At 42.2% G+C, this 18,226-nt stretch overlaps 1 protein-coding gene across 1 annotated transcript in view; it reads right to left on the bottom strand.

Moving 5' to 3' along the window:
- Nucleotides 1-18,226, bottom strand: part of STK3 (serine/threonine kinase 3) — a 288,476-nt gene that overhangs the window by 151,844 nt on the left and 118,406 nt on the right. The window lies entirely within an intron of this gene.

Raw genomic sequence — 18,226 nt, 5'->3', positions numbered from 1 at the left:
GCCTCAAAGGCAAGTAAGCCAATAACATATCCACCCACTAATGTGGCCACTCTGCTCCTTTGATTTAATAATTCTAGGTCTAACTAAAGACGAAAAATGTTTTTCCTCTATATTTGGATATACCGTAGTAGGGGAGGGGTTATAACCGTCAGTTTTTTTTTCTGCATTCTGTGTTTCATTGGGGTGATTTCCCTTTGCTTCTGGTTCCACAGCCAAAACAAGAAGCAAAAGAAAATCCCTTTACTTTGGTGATTTTTCCATTATTTCTGGTCTAGTGAGAACCCAACATCTGGAATTTTCTTCCACTTTGAGTGATAACAGTGAAATGGATATAGAGAAGTAGAGAGGGTGAGTGTTCATAACTGGGCCAAAGACAGCAAATAAAATGATCCCTCTCCACTATCCTTACTTTTGCAGAGCTCCGCTTAAAAAAGGAAGCTCTGTTTGTTTGCACCTTCCCCCATCCACTGCCACATTTGGCACTTTTTGGGAGGGAGCAGGTACCTTCTATTGACAGGTACCCGCTCCCTCTTCCGGCTCAATTCACCGCAGTGAACTGAGCCAGAAGATTGGCCCCCTCCTTCTCCCCTGCAGTCTTCTGGGACACTTCACAGGTCCCAGAAGACTAAGGAACCAATCACAAGGCACAGCACGACTCTCGCATGCGCAGTAGGAAACCAGCTGTGAAGCCAAGCGGTTTCACTTCCGGTTTCCCTTACTTGCAATGCGGGTGCCAGGAACCAGGAGGCTAGTGAAGAGCTAGCCTGGGTGACATTGGCTCCGGACCCCTGGATAGGCAAGTATCCTTACATTAAAAGTCAGCACCTACAGTATTTTTGTAGCTGCTGACTTAATTTTTTGGGGGGAAGCATTAAAGGGGGCAGGATGGCCACATTTGTGGGTGGGGCATGTTATTGGACTGTATGTCCACTATAAAATACATAAAGAAATATATAATAAATGTTATGAAGGTCTAAGCATTTCTACAAGAACAGTGATCCACAGTTAGTATTATTTACTTTATGTAAAGTTTAAATAGCTAACACAATTGCATGTTTTATGCCCTGACAACAGAACACTGAAGATTAAACAGGTTCTTACACATAAACTCTTCTATTACCGACATGATAACCAAAGTATCATACCGTGAACCTACATACCCTAAGTTGTATCTTAATCTTTTGATCGTGAGTTAAATGTAACGGCAATTCAGTAGCCATTAAAAGCCAAAACTTTAACCTTCCTTAACAGCTGTTATCTCCAACCCTAAATCACATAGTCCGTGTGCAGTGTTATGATGGGTTGTAAAGCGCTGATCACCCTGTGCCGTGCACAGCTCTTGTACTGGACGCTTTTTCAATCAATATACAGCAGCACAGCAGCTTATCAGAAATCAATAGCCGCTCTAATGACTAAGGGTTGATAGACAGTTTAATAACAACGCATGAAACTGCAAGTCATGTAACACAAAGAATGGTTGTCTGAACAAGCTGCAACCTTCCATTTAAAATGTACGCACTTCAATTTAAAAGTAAAAATCTTCATCCTTGTAACCATAGCAACAGGGGTGCCCTGTATGTATGTGTACAGAACACCTGAAGAAATGACATTTCCTGTACATGCGACTGCTCACTGCCTCTGTTATTGCAACAGGACTGAAGACCTTCCCTCTAAGCACTTAGAGTGAGTGGAAAGCAAATGTCCAAAATCCTTCCAATGCAGCTAATATGGATTATATTCTTTATTGAAGCCCATCTCCAGGATATTAGCAACCCCCTCCAACCATATCCAAATGTCCATTTTACTTAAAGTGGAAATGAAGTACTAAAATAAAAAAAAATTGCAAACAGCCAGACTCTTTATTGCAGAAGAGACATGCAATGTCTCTTCTACATTAAAATACACTTAGCTTCCTATACGCAATTCCCTGTAGAATGTACAATGAGCTTTGCGGGATGTCGTGTCCTACTACTGCAACTCTCTCCTCCTTGGCTTCCCTTTACATAGGCTATCCCCCTTCCAGTCCATCATGAATACTGCTGCCAGGCTCATCCACCTTACCAACTGTTCAGTGTCTGCTACCCCTCTCTGCCAATCCCTCCACTGGCTTCCAATCAGTGTCCTCCACCCCTCTCTGCCAATCCCTCCACTGGCTTCCAATCGCATAACGAATACAATTCAAAATACTGACAACAACATACAAAGCCATTCACAACTCTGCCCTCAGCTATTCACCAAACTGCTCTCTTGAGTCCTCCCAAGACCTTCTGTTCTCTAGTTCCCGTGTCAGCTCCTCTCATGCTCGCCTCCAGGACTTCTCCCATCTATAAAAAGCCCCACCCCAATATGTCCGACTATCTCCTAATCTATCCACCTTTAGAGCCCTGAAAACCTCACTCTTTAAGGAAGCCAAAGCCTGGCACCTGGACAAAGCCGAGGAGAAGATGCCAGCGCCAGCAAGGAACCTTGCGGGCGTCAGACCGCTGGACCAGAGGTACATATTCCTGCCTTTATTTCCACTTTAACCACTTTCCCTCCTGAGGACTTACCCCCCTTCCTGACCAGGCCATTTTTTTTGTTACAGCACTGTGTTACTTTAAAGGACAATTGCGTGGACATGCAACGCTGCACCCAAATGAATATTCCGTCCTTTTTTTCCCCACAAATAGAGCTTTCTTTCGGTGATATTTGTTCAAATGTGTGGTTTTTATTTTTTGCGCTATTAAAAAAAAAAAAGACAATTTTGAGGGGGGGGAAAAAACTATTTTTGACTTTTTGCTATTAAACATGTCCAGTAAAAAAAATTAAAAAACAAATTTCATCATAAATTTAGGCTAAATTGTATTCTGCTACATGTCTTGGCTAAAAAAAAAAAATCCCAATACGAGTAAATTAATTGGTTTACGTGAAAGTTATAGCGTTTACAAATGGCGGTATATAAACTGGGATTGTTTTTGTTTTACTAGTAATGGCGGCGTTCAGCGACTTATTGCAGGACTGCATTGGGCATTCTGACACTGGGGGGAACTGACTTGGTGTTGCTGACATCCCCAGTGACACCAGTACAGTGATCAGTTCTAATAAAAGCATTGACACTGTACAAATGGCACTGGGCAGGAAGGGATTAACATCTGGGGTGATCAAAGGGTTAGCTGTGTGCTGTTTTGCATACTGGGCTGTGTCTGTGCTTCACTGTAAGCATACTGCTTTGCATGGCCAGGACCCGGTGATTAACAGCCGCAGGCACGATTGGCGGCACGGGTAGGGCCACCTTGTAGCAGTATATTTGTTATACGGCGGATGGGAAGAGGTTTACTGAAGCTAAGGTCACATGATGATTCTTGTTCTTCTATTTGCTTCCTGGGGTCCATCTTTTGGGTGTCCATATCACTGCCTGCTTATTCTGCACACATCCTGTTAGCGGTGGCAACACTTTCTGGGGCCAAGACCTCTCTCATAGGCTTCAGAGGCAGAAGAACTCATGGGGGGAAGTCAGTGGACAAGTGCCCAAGAACATAATGAGCAGGGAAAAATGTCGGGTCCTCAGGGCATAATATTAACTTGGGTCATAGAGGAAACTGTGGCTTTGATCCATTACACTGCAAGATGGCTTAGGAAGAGGCGTTTGGAATCAAGAGGAATAAGATAATTGATACACGCTGCACTACTTACATTTCATTTGGTTCTGCTTGTCATTTACCTGCAAACTAAAGATCAGATTTTTCATTTTACTGAATCCATCTAAGTCTTGAGTTCATGGAGCCCGATGAAGGGGGAGTGATGTTGGCCACAAAAACTAGTCAGTTGGTTCATGTGATCATATAATGAACTAAACTCTGCAACACTTCTCTATCCTTGAAAGGCCTGAAGTCCCTCACCGGCACCAACATCTTCTACCTAGTGATCTGGCAGCGATCTTCATTGGTCAGCACGAGATGACATCACTGTGCACACACAGAAGTGCTGTTTTATGACAGGAGTGAATCAGGCAATGGCAAACATGTAGCACACAGCAAAGCTGGGACTTTTTTTTTTTTTATTCTTTTTATCAAGGCTGGGACTTTTTTTGCGCTACTGGGCCAGGGCCGGAAGGGAAGATCTCTGGAGTTGGGGTAAAGGTATTTTACTCTGCAAGTTATATTAACAGGGGAAAGAGAAAGCTTTAAAGGGAGAATGCAAGTGTTGTGCGCTAAATGAGCTGAGTAATAATGTTTCCTAGATGTCCTCATCGGTAAATTATTTTGCTAGTTGCCAAGAGCTTCTTTTGTTTCTAACAAAACGGTATTTTATTATAAAGGAGTAAGCATTTTCTCAAAGAATTTGTGTTCAAAATCTAGGAGTGTAGGAATATACATTGTAAAGTGGTGTTTTATGTCGGACTATGAATCAAAGCAGTACTTTAAAGCTGCAAGAGATGTATACAAACATGGGAATAATTTATCATACAAACAAGCTGTGCTTAACACCTTTAATCCCATAAATATTCTGCAACAGCATGCATTGCTCTTGATGAACTCAAGCCACATGAGAAAACAGTTTATCATCTTATCTCGTCTTCCTTCATAAAAAATAACTACCGCAAATATTTCTCTAGTCAGCAGTTTGTTTGGATAAAGAGAAGAAACAGAAGCTTAGACACAAGAAAGGATTACAGGATAAAGTCCCCACTAACAGCATTAAACGTTATCTTATCTTGGGATGAGCTGGGATAGAAGCAAAGAAATGTTGACTGAGACACAAGATTTTTTATTTTCCTTCTACATCACTTAAAGGAAAACTAAAATGACTGTTTATTTTTTTTTTAAGTGTATAATTTTTATAGGTGTACAAGATTACCTTTTTTAACCACTTCAAGTCTGGACACTTTTACCCTCTTCCTGTCCAGGCCAATTTTCAGCTTGCAGCGCTATCACACTTTGAATGACAATTGCGCGGTCATGCAACACTGTACCCATATGAATTTTTTAGCATTTTTTTTGAGACAGATAGAGCATTATTTTGGTGGTATTTATTCACCACTGGGATTTTTATTTGTTTTGCTATGTAAATGAAAAAGTCCAAAAATTTTGAAAAAAAGTGTTTTTCTTATAAAATTTTGCAAATAAATATTTCATCATAAATCTTGGCCACAATTTATTTCGTTATCTTTTTAGTAAAAAAAAAAAAATAACCCAAATTAGTTTATAACCAAAAATTATCATTTTTAAACATTTTTTTTTACATTTTTATTTTTTTTTATATTATGTTTTGTTTTTTTACATACTGGCTCTAAAAGCAATCATTTCTCCTTCTCTCTGGCTGCATTCTTGCAGCCATTGAGCAATACTGTGTGAGCTGTGATTGGTCAAAGCTTGTCACATGGTACAAGGCAGTTGTGAATAGCCTTGTATCATGTGACCTCTGTGATCATTCACAGATTTCACACGTAGTAAGCAATGATGTCAGAAGTGACATCCTTGCTTACTACTCTGCATGTGATCACATGATCGGGACCTCGCACAGGAGGTCCCGTTTGATGAGAGGTGTTCCACTGTGTCCAGAGGACACAGTGGGCACCAGATCGCGGTGCTGCGCGCTCCCAGGGAGCGCGCACAAGCAGGGGGGGGGGGGGGGAGGCCATTTATAAAAGGCCACCCGACCCTGCACTGCCACCGTCTGGCCGTTTATATACAACGGCCAGACAGAAGGTAGTTAAACCATTTATATTAAATTCCTTAATTTACAAATAGGCTTTCAGTCAGGGTACCTCCCATGACATTGAACAAAAGCACTGTAGAAACGTTTTACCTTCAGACAGTCAGCCTCTAACTTAAACTTGTACAAATCCATAGGAGGGGAGGGAGAAAAGTTACTCATTCAGCTATATTTATAATCTGAGCTCAAACTTTTTTTTTTCGTTTGTTTTAAAGGCTAAATTCACCTCTGGGGAAAAAATTACAAAATGCACATTTTTTTTTTTTTTGCAAGTAAAACATATGCATGTATTATTACTTTTTTTTATGGGGCCTAGAGAGCGGTCAGCAGATTACGGGGCACTTTCAGGCTCCTGCAGACTCACAGCATAGCTGTCTGTCCATTCCATATACAGGCAGGCAGTTACTTGAGAGCAGGAAGTTCAATGAACTACGACAGCGCTCACCAGCGCCTTCATAGTTCATTGAGAAATACAAGCCATCAGCCGCAATGTAGTCTATCCATTAACAGGAAACTGAAAAAGAATGACGCATCCGTGTGGGCACAGCCCCGCAATACTTTCAAATTGTGACAGCAGGTGCAGGGAGAAGGTCCCCCACCCGCTGTCATGGGGAGGAGAGGGGGATCAGGGGGAGAGGATGCAGATGCTGGAACATGTTACATATTCCACCCAAAAACATGTTCCAAAAGAGTACTTCTTTAATTTATAGTGGTCTGTCTCCATTGGGGAAATACTCTCTCTTTCTTAATACTGATGACCACTGTCACAAAGAAAAAAAAGAAAGTGAGAGGAAATCTAAAATTTTACAGTCATCTCCAGAACAATGAGAAATCCTCAAGCGGGGAAACCTGTTCTGGCTACAACTGTCCAATAGGGGAAATCCCTTCACTTTGGGACACTTCTAACTTGTAGAGGTTGGATGACAAGATCAGGCTTGAGGTTGGTATACCAATTCCTTCCAACTGTGTACAATAGAACTGAGGTCAGAACTCTGAACAGGCCACTTGAGTTCCTCCACATTGAGCTAAACAAACCGCATCCTAATGGGCCGGCATTTGTGAAAAAGGACACAGCAATGTTGGAATAAAACAGGGACTTTCTCAAATGGAAGTGCACAATTGTTTAAAAGGTAACCATACTGTATGCTGCAGCAACTACATCACTGTTCACTAGAAACACCTGTCCACAAATTTTGGGCCATATCATGTATTTCTGGTCTCAGGGGTCCAAATCCTCTAAACTTTTCCCACTATATGTATATAAAAAAAAGTTTTAGTTGGACATAATATATGGTAAAGCCACCTTAAAATGATGCATATAAAATATTATATACTTTTATTGTTCGAATAACAAACAATGGTGGGGTGTCATCCCAAGGCTAAGTTAACACTAGCTTTGTTAGCAGGCATTTGGGAAGCGTTTTTAAAAAAAATTCTACTCATGGTAGCACACAGTGCTGTTCACGCTGAAGCATTATCATCAAATTGATGCCTCATGTCGAGCCAGGAGGAGTTGAAACCTCCTATTCAAGTCTATGGTGACGCTCCTCAAACGCCTGGCAGGTGTTTGCGGGGCATTTACGAGGCGGTTACGAGGCGTTTGCGGGGAGTTAATACCATTAAACTTCATTATAGGCATTTGTGGTGCGGTTTTAACGCTTGGCAAAAACCTATCAAACGCCTCAAAAACACGCATAGGGCATTTGGAGAGCATTTGAAGAGCGTTAAAAACGCTTCCCAAACGCCTGTCTAATGCTATAGGGGCGTTTGGCAAGAGTTGGAAATAAGTCAAGTGTGAACGAGCCCTTAGTCTAGAGATTACCCATCTTTTTTTCCTTTTTGGAACCAAAGCTATAAAAGAATAAAAAAAAAAAAAAAAAATGTGTATAAAAACACGGACCAAATTAAGATGTTGCACAAGGTTCCCAGCAGTCCAAACCCCCACCCCACCCCCCAACATTGCTATTCTTACGTTGTGTAAGTAATGCCATATCTGCCTCTACTTTTTATTTGCAACTTTGTTAAACTAGCATTCCCTATAATTTACAGAAACTTTAGCTTGTACGCTGTTGTAATAGTAAGGCAAAACAACTATTTGTCTACTTATAAAGGTTTTATAGAGCGTAAACCAGACTACATGGTGCAATTTTATGTATAGTTTTCCATTGTTAGAAAATAAAACCGTTGTTTAACGTTCACATAGCGATTAAGCTTTTAAGGAATCTTAGCCCTACGATCCAAGACTTACCACAGCAATGTCACAAATGCTGTGCAAAATGAATGTCTGCATTGGTTGCTTAAGTTAAATCAAGTTTCTGCTTTTCCATGGTTCGTCCTTATCCTCCTCATCAACCTTCTAATGAAAGTTTTAGGGCCGGTTCACACCATAGAAACGAAGTCCAGATGCGTTCCAGATGTGTTTTCCGCATGAATGTTTTTGACGCGTTCCAGTGCATTTTTGGAGCATTTTGTTTTTTCCAGGGTGTTTTATCACTTTCCAGTACAGTCCTGTTCAGCAAAAACACAGCGTGTTCCACTTTTTTTTCTGCAACCGGAACGCACTGGAACTGCAGGCACTGATGTGAACTATGGCATTGACAACCATATAACCTACTTTCTGTGCGCTTTGGATGCAGAACAAGAGCACACTGAAATGCATGTAGTGTTAATTGGCCCTTAGGGGTCAAAAACGTGCATGCAGAAAACGCATCTGGACTGCTATGCTATGCCATGTAGAACCAATGTTATCTTCTGTGCTTCTCTCTGTGACACAGGCAGATCGTGGCCGGTGGGAGGGGCCAGCAGAGTGCTGCACATAGCTTCCTGAAAACATCACAGCACCCTAACCCCAGTAGTATTCTCAAGAGCCCTCAGCCTTGATGCAAGCAGTAGGTTGGCATTTGGTAGGAGTTGTGCAAATTTTTAAAAAAAGGCCTTTATGGGTGGATGTCAGTCTAGAGGAGTGTGCAGTCCTAAGCAGGCAGTATTTGTATGCAAACTATTTTGATAAACACCCACATGTGATTTTAAGCCTCCTTAAATTTTATACACTGAAATCCCTGAATTGAAAGTATGTAGACAAGAGGTGACTGGCTGTGTATGAGAAGATTGCTCCCTTTCAGGATCAGGATTTCTTATCAGTATGTGTGTGGGTATGAGACCTCAGTATTTCTTTTTAACAACAGTTTGCCTTTTGCCCTGTAACAATTCTTGTGCTGTGGATATGCTATGTTAACCACTTCAGTCTTAGAAGGGTTTCCCCCTTCCTGACCAGGCCATTTTTTGCTATTCGGCACTGCGCTATTTCAACTGGTAATTGCGCAGTCATGCAAAGCTGTACCCAACAAAATTTCTGTCTTTTTTTCACATAAAGAGAGCTTTTGTGGTGGTATTTGATCACCACTGGGTTTTTTAAAAAATGTTTTGTGATATAAATGAAAAAAATACCGAACATTTAACTATATATATATATATATATATATATATATATACATATTTTACTTTCAATTATAAAAATATCCAATAAACTCAAAGTTAGTCATACATTTAAGCCAAAATGTATTCTGTTACATGTCTTTGGTGAAAAAAATTCCAATACATGTATATTAATTGGTTTGTGTGAAAGTTATAGCATCTACAAACTATGGTATATATATTGAAATTTATGCAGCTTTTACTTTCTGCTTACCATATTTCTTGAGGTGCTGAAATGCCAGGGCAATACAAAAAACAGCCAAATTACTCCTTTTTGGAAAGCAGACATCCCAAGGAGTTCACGGATAGGCATGTTGAGTCCATGGAAGATTTTATTTTTTGCCACAATTGTTTGTGTAAATTTAAAAAAAAAAATGTTTTCGTAATTTTTCCAAAGTTGTCACTTATGAATGCCATGGGTATATGTTGAATAACACCCCAAAACACATGCTGCTACTTCTATCGAGTATGGAGATACCACATATGAGAGACTTTTTGGCAGCCTAGCCACATACAGGCCCCAAAAATTCAATGACCACCTTCAAGCTTTCAAAGAGTTACATGTCACAAGTTTCGGAGGGCCTGAAATGCCAGTACGGTACAACACCCCCCCGCCCCCCACCACCCCCAAAATGACCCCTTTTTGTAAAGTAAACACCACAAGGAATTTGATAAGAGGCATGGTGAGTATAAAACAAGGTTTTGAAAAAGAAAAAAAATTTGGACATTTTTAATTATTTCGCCTTTTGTATTTTTACACTGTCCCTTTCATTTTTTGTGTGTGGAAATATCCCTGTCATAGCAATAGGGAGTGACAGGTACTCTTTTCTGAGAAATCTGGGGTCTATTAGCCTCTAGATCTCTCCTCTGCCCTTAAAGTATCTGATCACACCAAGATCAGTGTGATCAGATGCTTTTCAAATTTTAAAATGGCATTGTTTATATCCAGCAAAACAGAAATGATGACATACTCATTGTTTCCGGTTTCTTAGAGCTGATTGGAGACTCGAATGGCTCCAATCATTTCTATGGTCAGCGGACTGCATTCTCGGGTTCCCAGGTGGGATGGAAGTGCCTGGGAAAGCTGTGGAAGGCGGTACAAGGGGACGTCCCTTCCTGCTGCTTTTACATGAAAGCCGACCACCAGCTGAAAAACTATACTGTAGCTGCAGGCATCATCCTGGTATAACACTTAAAGTACAGCGTCATACCAGTAAGTTGCTGGTCCTTGTTGGGCATATATGTAACAGATGAATCGGGTCTGTGCACCAATATGACCGCAATTCATTCATTTTTGTAATGCCCATGTTGAGGATTAGGCCCAAAAAAGTTTTAAATTCAGAAACCATGATAGGTTTTCATGAAAATTGTTTGGCAAGGGCTGAATTGGGGTAGGCGGCGATGTATTGTTGTGCGTACAAACTGCTTTGGCCCACAATCAATTGATACAAATCTTCTGTCAAAAAACATCTAAGCGGCTAAACACTAGTACTGACAGCGAACAGGGCTGATCCTGTTAACACTGCATTTTTGGGGACACTATACTAAAGGAGGCACTTGTATAGTTCTGTTTGTAATCAATATATTGATCCGTACAAACACTATACTAGTAATGGCTGTGATCAGCATCCTATAGCGTGAGTGCGATAGTGTGTAGGCAATCTAATGCTAGCTGACCCTGGCTTGGAGGGGCACTAACTGACCCTGAAGCTACCAGATCCAGGGAGATTATCAGTGGTCTTGTATGTCTTCCATTTTCTAATTATTGCTCCCACAGTTGATTTGTTCACACCAAGCTGCTTGCCTATTGCAGATTCAGTTTTCCCAGCCTGGTGCAGGTCTACAAGATTGTTTTTGGTGTCCTTCGACAGCTCTTTGGTCTTCACCATAGTGGAGTTTGGAGTGTGACTGTTTGAGGTTGTGGACAGGTGTCTTTTATACTGATAACAAGTTCAAAGAGGTGCCATTGATACAGGTAATGAGTGCAGGACAGAGGAGCCTCTTAAAGAAGGTACAGGTCTGCGAGAGCCAGAAATCTTGCTTATTTGTAGGTGACCAAATACTGATTTTCCACCATAATTTGCAAATAAATTCTTTCCAAATCAGCCAATGTGATTGTCTGGATTTGTTTTCTCATTTTGTCTCTCATAGTTGAGGTCTACCTATGATGCCAATTACAGGCCTCTCTCATCTTTTTAAGTGGGAGAACTTGCACAATTGGTGGCTGACTAAATACTTTTTTGCCCCACTGTATATATGCTTCCCCTCCACCCTATATATAGGGTGGAGGGGAAGCAGTTAAACACATCAAATACACATCAAAAATGTACTACATGCTTTTCTGCAGCATCTCTATTGAAGTCTAAAGAACCAAAAATGCACTGTTTTGTGTTTAAAAAAGTCCCTGACCCTTTCCATAAATGAAGCAGCTGAAAAAAAGCATATAAGTGAATGTGTCCCATAGGAAACCATGTTAAATGGACTGTAGTGTGTTTCTGCCAAAAGTCCCAAATACGCATTGGTGTGAACCAGGCCTAAGACATTCGCCAAAAGTATACTGTAGTACATAAAAAGGTAACTAAACCAAAGAACAAAAATTTTATATATTGCAGCTTACTAATCTTTAGATGGGGTGGCTGCATTCATTTTCAATTTTACAGACAAGAACATTTTCAGCAAGTACAGTAAACACGAATGATCTGGTCCGAAATTCGGTGTACTTGTCACATCCTGTGAGCGATGCCAGAAGTATAAAACAAATTTATCTTTATACTGTAAAACACTAATCCCTAATTCCCCATTTGATGGAGAAGACAAAAAGGCAGGCATGTTGAAAGTCCAACCTTGACTCCCTCCATAGACACAGTAAAAAAATTTAGAGTAGCTACCCTACGACGGGGAGTGCACGGTTACAAGGTGAAAACAAAGGAGAAAAAAAGCCAGAAAAAGAAGACAATGCAGCCACTCCGTATCAAAGGACTGCTAAACTGCAATTTATTTATTTTTTTTTTGGTTTAGATACACTTTAAACAAAGTTATTTTACTCAATATATAAAAGGCCAGACACATTATTATTATAAATAAGGCACTTCAGGCACTTATGAAAATTTAGAACGTACGGAAGTTGGTATCTGTAAGAGTTTATAACAGCAGTTGAGATTCTTTATGTCAGGGAATGTGTACACTTGATCTGAGTGATAGTCAAGTTCACTACTGAACGTTTCGATTATCACAAAATTATTTCAGGCTTGTCACTAAAACTGTCAATCAATGCAGTTAATCTCAGTGAGTCATAAATGTTATCAGACAAAAGAACGGCACCTGATGGTACTATGAAAAAACCCACCTTTGGATTTTGCAGTTTGGACCAGGTGCATTGTGGTAAAGTTGCAAAAGGTAATACAACTTGCAAGTCTGACTTGCTACCAAAGTGGCGGGTGGACTGCAACAAGCTCATCATGCAAAATCATCCCAGGTAGCTGTAGGACAATTTTTTATGTACAGTGAAGGAAATATGTATTTGATCCCCTGCTGATTTTGAATGTTTGCCCACTCACTAAGAAATGATCAGTCTAAAAATCGAATGGTAGGTGTATTGTAACAGAGACAGAATAGCAACAAAAAATTCAAAAGAAGTGCATGTCTAACAAATTATGCACTGATTTGCATGTTCATGAGGGAAATAAGTATTTGATCCCCTATCATTCAGCAGGATTTCTGGCTACCAAGTGTCTTTCATACAGGTAACAAGCTGAGCTTAGAAGCAGTATCTTAATGGGAGTGCTGCTAATCTCATTTTGTTACCTGTATAAAAGACACCTGTCCACAGGAGCAATCAAGCAATCAGATTCCAAACTCTCCACCATGGCAAAGACCAAAGAGCTGTCCAAGGATGTCAGGGACAAGATTGTAGACCTACACAAGGCTGGACTGGGCTATAAAACTATCACCAAGCAGCTTGGTGAGAAGGTGACAACAGTTGGTGCAATCATTCGCAAATGGAAGAAACACAAAATAACTGTCAGTCTCCCCAGGTCTGGTGCACCATGCAAGATCTCACCTCGTGGAGTGTCAATGATCATGAGAACAGTGAGGAATCATCCCAGAACTACACGTGGGATCTTGACAATGATCTCCAGGCAGCAGGTACCACAGACACCAAGAAAACAATTGGTAACACACTTTGCCAACAAGGATTGAAATCCTGCAGTGCCTGCAAGGTCCCTCTGATCAAGAAAGCACATGTCCAAGCCTGAAATTTGCCACTGAACATCTGAATGATGCAGAAAAGGACTGGTTGAAAGTGTTTTGGTCAGATGAGACCAAAATCGAGCTCTTTGGCATCAACTCAACTTGCCGTGTTTGGAGGAGGAATGCTGCCTATGACCTCAAGAACACCATCCCAACTGTCAAACATGGTGGTGGAAACATTCTGCTTTGGGAGTGGGTTTCTGCTAAGGGGATAGGATAACTGCACCGCATCAAAGGGAGGATGAACGGGGCAATGTACCGTCAAATCTTGGGTGAGAACCTTCTTCTCTCAGCCAGGGCATTGAAAATGGGTCGTGGATGGGTGCTCCAGCATGACATTGACACAAAACACACAGCCAAGGCAACAAAGGAGTTGCTCAAGAAGAAGCACATTAAGGTCCTGGAGTGGCCTAGTCAGTCTCCAGACCTTAATCCAATTGAAAATCTGTGGAGGGAGCTGAATGTTTGAGTTACCACACGTCAGCCACCAAACCTTAAAGACTTGGAGAGGATCTGCCAAGAGCAGTGGGCCAAAATCCCTCCTGAGATATGTGCAAACCTGGTGGCCAACTACAGGAAACATATGAACTCTGTGATTGTCAACAAGGGATTTGCCACCAAGTACTAAGTCATGTTTTGTGAAGGGGATCAAATACATATTTCCATCATGAACATGCAAATCAGTGTATAATTTGCTATTCTGTCTCTCAGTGTTACAATACACCTACCATTCGATTTTTAGACTGATCATTTCTTTGTGAGTGGGCAAACATTCAAAATCAGCAGGGGATCAAATACTTATTTCCTTCACTTTATATCAATGTTTTTAAAGCACCAAGCTGAATCATAACATTGCGGTCAAATATTTATGCCCCACTACAAAAAAAAAAAAAAAAAAAAAAAAACGATTTAACTATAATGTCAGCTGCCTATATCTCACGCTAGGTGGTACAACCTGCATCAAACTCTTTGTAGCAGTCAGCCATTTAAAGAGTAGTACAGGCAAAGCTATGTTGGTCATACTTTTCTTCTGGGTCACAAAAGCGCACTTGCTTTTGAGCTCGTGACCCAGAATAGGCCAAAAGCCTGCTGTCACCTGACTTCACAGAGCCGCTGCAGGCTCTGGAAGGATCCTGACCATAGTGTTGGTATCCAACCAGCTGCCTGAGTGACAACTGGCTCCGGCTCTCAGCGCATGGCTGAGGGCCAATGCCAGCTGCACCCACTCTCTCTCCAGGCACTGTTCCAATGAGCACTAAAGGCACTGCTCTCCGCACCAAGACCAAGCGCTAAGCGATCAGCCATCATGTGATCACTCAGTCCTCGGACTTAGAGAAGGTAGAGGGCAGTTGCAGTATCACACCGATGCAAAAGCATCGAGGTGAGAATGTGTGTTTGTTTTTTCCTATACCCCATACATCTCCTTTCAGCAAGGATACAGACTGCTCTGCTTGACATGTAGTTAGGCACCAGAGGGAGAATCTACAAATGTGCATATACAAAACTATTATGATAATATAGCTCTGAAACAAGTGCAAGTGTGCAAATGGCCACTATTCAGTGCTCCTACTCCACGGCCTTCGACACAGTTGACCACCCCCTCCTCCTCAAAAAACTACACTCCCTCGGCCTCAGAGATTCCGTGCTCTCCTAGCTGTCTTCCTATCTATCACAGCGCTCCTTCAGTGTTACCTATAACGCTACCACCTCCCCCTCACTCCCCCTCTCTGTTGGGGTCCCTCAAGGCTCCGTCCTCGGGCCCCTTCTGTCAAGGTCCTACCTTTTCCCAGAGGTTATGTTACTCCATGTGCTGGCATCCATCTTGGATTTCTGCTGAGCATGATGGGAATCTTTTATGCCTTCAGGTCTCTGAGGTCCATCCCCCAGAGGGGTGTGGCTGAGTACATATAAGCCTGGGATCTGCACATGCTCTTTGCACTTGTGTCTTTGTCTTGCTACAGCTCTGTGTATACGCTCGTGACTCTTCTAGTATTCTGACTCGGCTTGTGACTAAGACCATTCTCTGTGTTTCCCTTCGATCTGACCTTCCGTTGCTGAACCCGGCCCGTGACCTGTGATTCTCTGTCTACTGTTCTGTACTGTTTTGTCCTGTTGTTGTTGACCCGGCTTGCCTGACTACGCTATTGTCATTCTCACCAGCTACATGCCATTGGCGGCGGCCATTACCGCAGCCGGGGTGTCTCGGGGGCCGCGACCTGGTTCCTGGCTGCGTCAAGTCCATCCCCACCATCAGGGGCCCTGGTGAAGGGCAGCCTGGGACTTAGACTCCGCACCCTGAGGGACTTCGGTCTGTTGGTGGTGGTTGTCGTCAGCCAGTGCGTTACCCTGCCACTAGGCCTACCTGTCCGTTCCACAGCCCTGCCCTGACACCTTCTCTTCTCCATCTACACCTCCTCCCTTGGCCAACTCATACACTCTCACGGTTTCAACTACCACCTCTATGCCGACGACACACAAATCTATCTCTCAACCCCCCACCTCACCCCCTCAGTCTCCGCCCGAATCACAAACCTAGTGAGCGACATATCAGACTGGATGTCGCTCCACTTCCTGAAACTGAACCTCTCCAAAACCGAGTTCCTAGTCTTCCCCCCAGCCCACACACCACCCTCCATTGACTTCTCCATCACGTCCAACAATGCCACTATCAGACCCGCCCCGCAGGCCAGAGTACTTGGTTTCATTCTGGACTCCAACCTATCCTTCCAGCCCCACGTCCAATCATTAACAAACTCATGCAGACTCCACCCCCGCAACAATACCAAAATCGACATATTCCTAACCCCAGAAACCACTAAACAGCTCATCCACTCCCTCATCATATCACAACTCGATTACTGCAACTCCCTCCTTACTGGCCTGCCTCGCCACAGGCTATCCCCGCTTCAGTCGATCCTGAATATGGCGGCCAGACTCATTCGCCTTACCAACCGCTCCGTTTCCGCTACCCCCCTCTGCCAATCCCTCCACTGGCTTCCGATTGCACAACGGATCAAATTCAAAATCCTAACACTGACGTACAAAGCTGTCCACCATACTGCCCCAAATTACATCACCAACCTAATATCCAAGTACCGCCCAGCACGCACACTCCGCTCCTCACAAGACCTCCTTTTCTCTTGTTCCCTGGTCTCCTTCTCCCATGCCCACTTCCAGGATTTCTCCAGGGTGTCACCCATCCTCTGGAACTCCCTGCCCCAACCCATCAGACTATCACCTACTCTCCTCTCCTTTAGGCGCACCCTGAAAACCCACCTCTTCAGGGAAGCCTACCCCACCCCCTGCTAATTTGCCGACCTCCTCCACTCTTCCTACCACTCCATCCCCCACAGCTATCTCCTCCTGTACCACTATCCCCTCCCTCCTAGATTGTAAGCTCGAAAGAGCAGGGCCCTCGAACCCCTCGTGCTTTGCATTGTATTGTTACTGTACTGTCGCATGTTCTGTGCCCCTTTGTAATGTACAGCGCTGAGTGAACTGATGGCGCTTTATAAATACTGTAATAATAATAATAAATTACTTTTAGCAAAATGTCACAAAACTAACTGGTAATAAAAGCTGTGTAAAAATACAAGGGTTCCCTTTTACCTATTTTCACTGACTAAAAGAAACAGTCACATTTCAGCGCATGTTACACTAGTAGCTGGCTTTTACAATGGCAACCAGTAGTTTAACAACCATTAACTGCATACTGTAAATGTGTCTCTTTTTATTAAAAAGTACAAAGGTTTTACTTTTTTATGTGACAAATGACGCAATTAAGGTTGTAAACTCATCTTGTCATAGACACATAATAAAGTCAACACTCCTTGTGTTATGGAAACATGGTCACATGCATCAGGACACATAGATTACTGTTTAAACAATATGACATGATAGAATGGATTTTACATTAGCACAAAGATTACTGTGAGGCACATCAAATTGGCGTGATTTGCCCTAGTAAAGTTACACAATGCTGTAGTGGGAAAAGCTTCATTTACCACTTTAAGAACATAAGTTTTCAAAGAGGACCTGATACTTGCACCAAAAAGGACAAAAACAAGCACCTGTCAAGAATTTTCCAGAAGGTTCCATTGTTATTTGATGGTGTAATGTACAGCAGAACTAGCCTTAAAGTTTAGCTCCTATGATGAAATAAGCGAGCCATTCTGGAGTCGGTATGAAGTGAAAAAATTGGTTGCTGCATGTTTTATGATCGTGATATTTTTTCTTTTGTTGTTTTTTTTTTTTTTTTTTTTTTTTTTAAACATTGATCGATAGTAAAATACACTTCAATGGCAATGTGAAAACAGATCTTTGCAAAGTGATTTTAATTAATTGCAATGAAAAAAAAAAAACTGAATGTGTAAGTACAACTTTGCAGGTAAAAAAAATGTGCATTTATTATTTTTGGTTTCTGGAGCTTGTAAAGAATTGCACCAGCGATCAACAGATAGCTGGTGTCATGCAGGTCTCCCCCTAACCTGTATGTATATCTGCATGCTTGTACATCCTGTATGGGCAGGCAGATACTTACTGACAGGAAGGCTCAAAAGTACCACAGTGCTGTGGAGCATCGTGGTAGGATCATTGAAAACTACAAGCCGACAGCCGCAAAGGTTGCCTGAACTCGTAGTTTTCCTATTCACAGAACATTGTGAATGAGTGACATAGCTGGTCGGCCATGGTTTTTTTTTTTTTTTTTAATTGGGACAGCTAGCGGGGAGCAGAAGATCCCCCGCTAGCTGTCACAACAGGGATCGAGGGGGTGCAGGGGCTGGTCCAATCGTAACGTTATACCCGA

The sequence above is a fragment of the Staurois parvus genome, unplaced genomic scaffold (assembly GCF_062004578.1).
Source record: "Staurois parvus isolate SC_StPar_1 unplaced genomic scaffold, SC_StPar_1.0 ptg000052l, whole genome shotgun sequence".
Lineage (NCBI taxonomy): Eukaryota > Metazoa > Chordata > Amphibia > Anura > Ranidae > Staurois > Staurois parvus.
The sequence above is the reverse complement of the archived record's forward strand: the minus strand, read 5'-3'. Positions and strand labels throughout refer to the sequence as shown.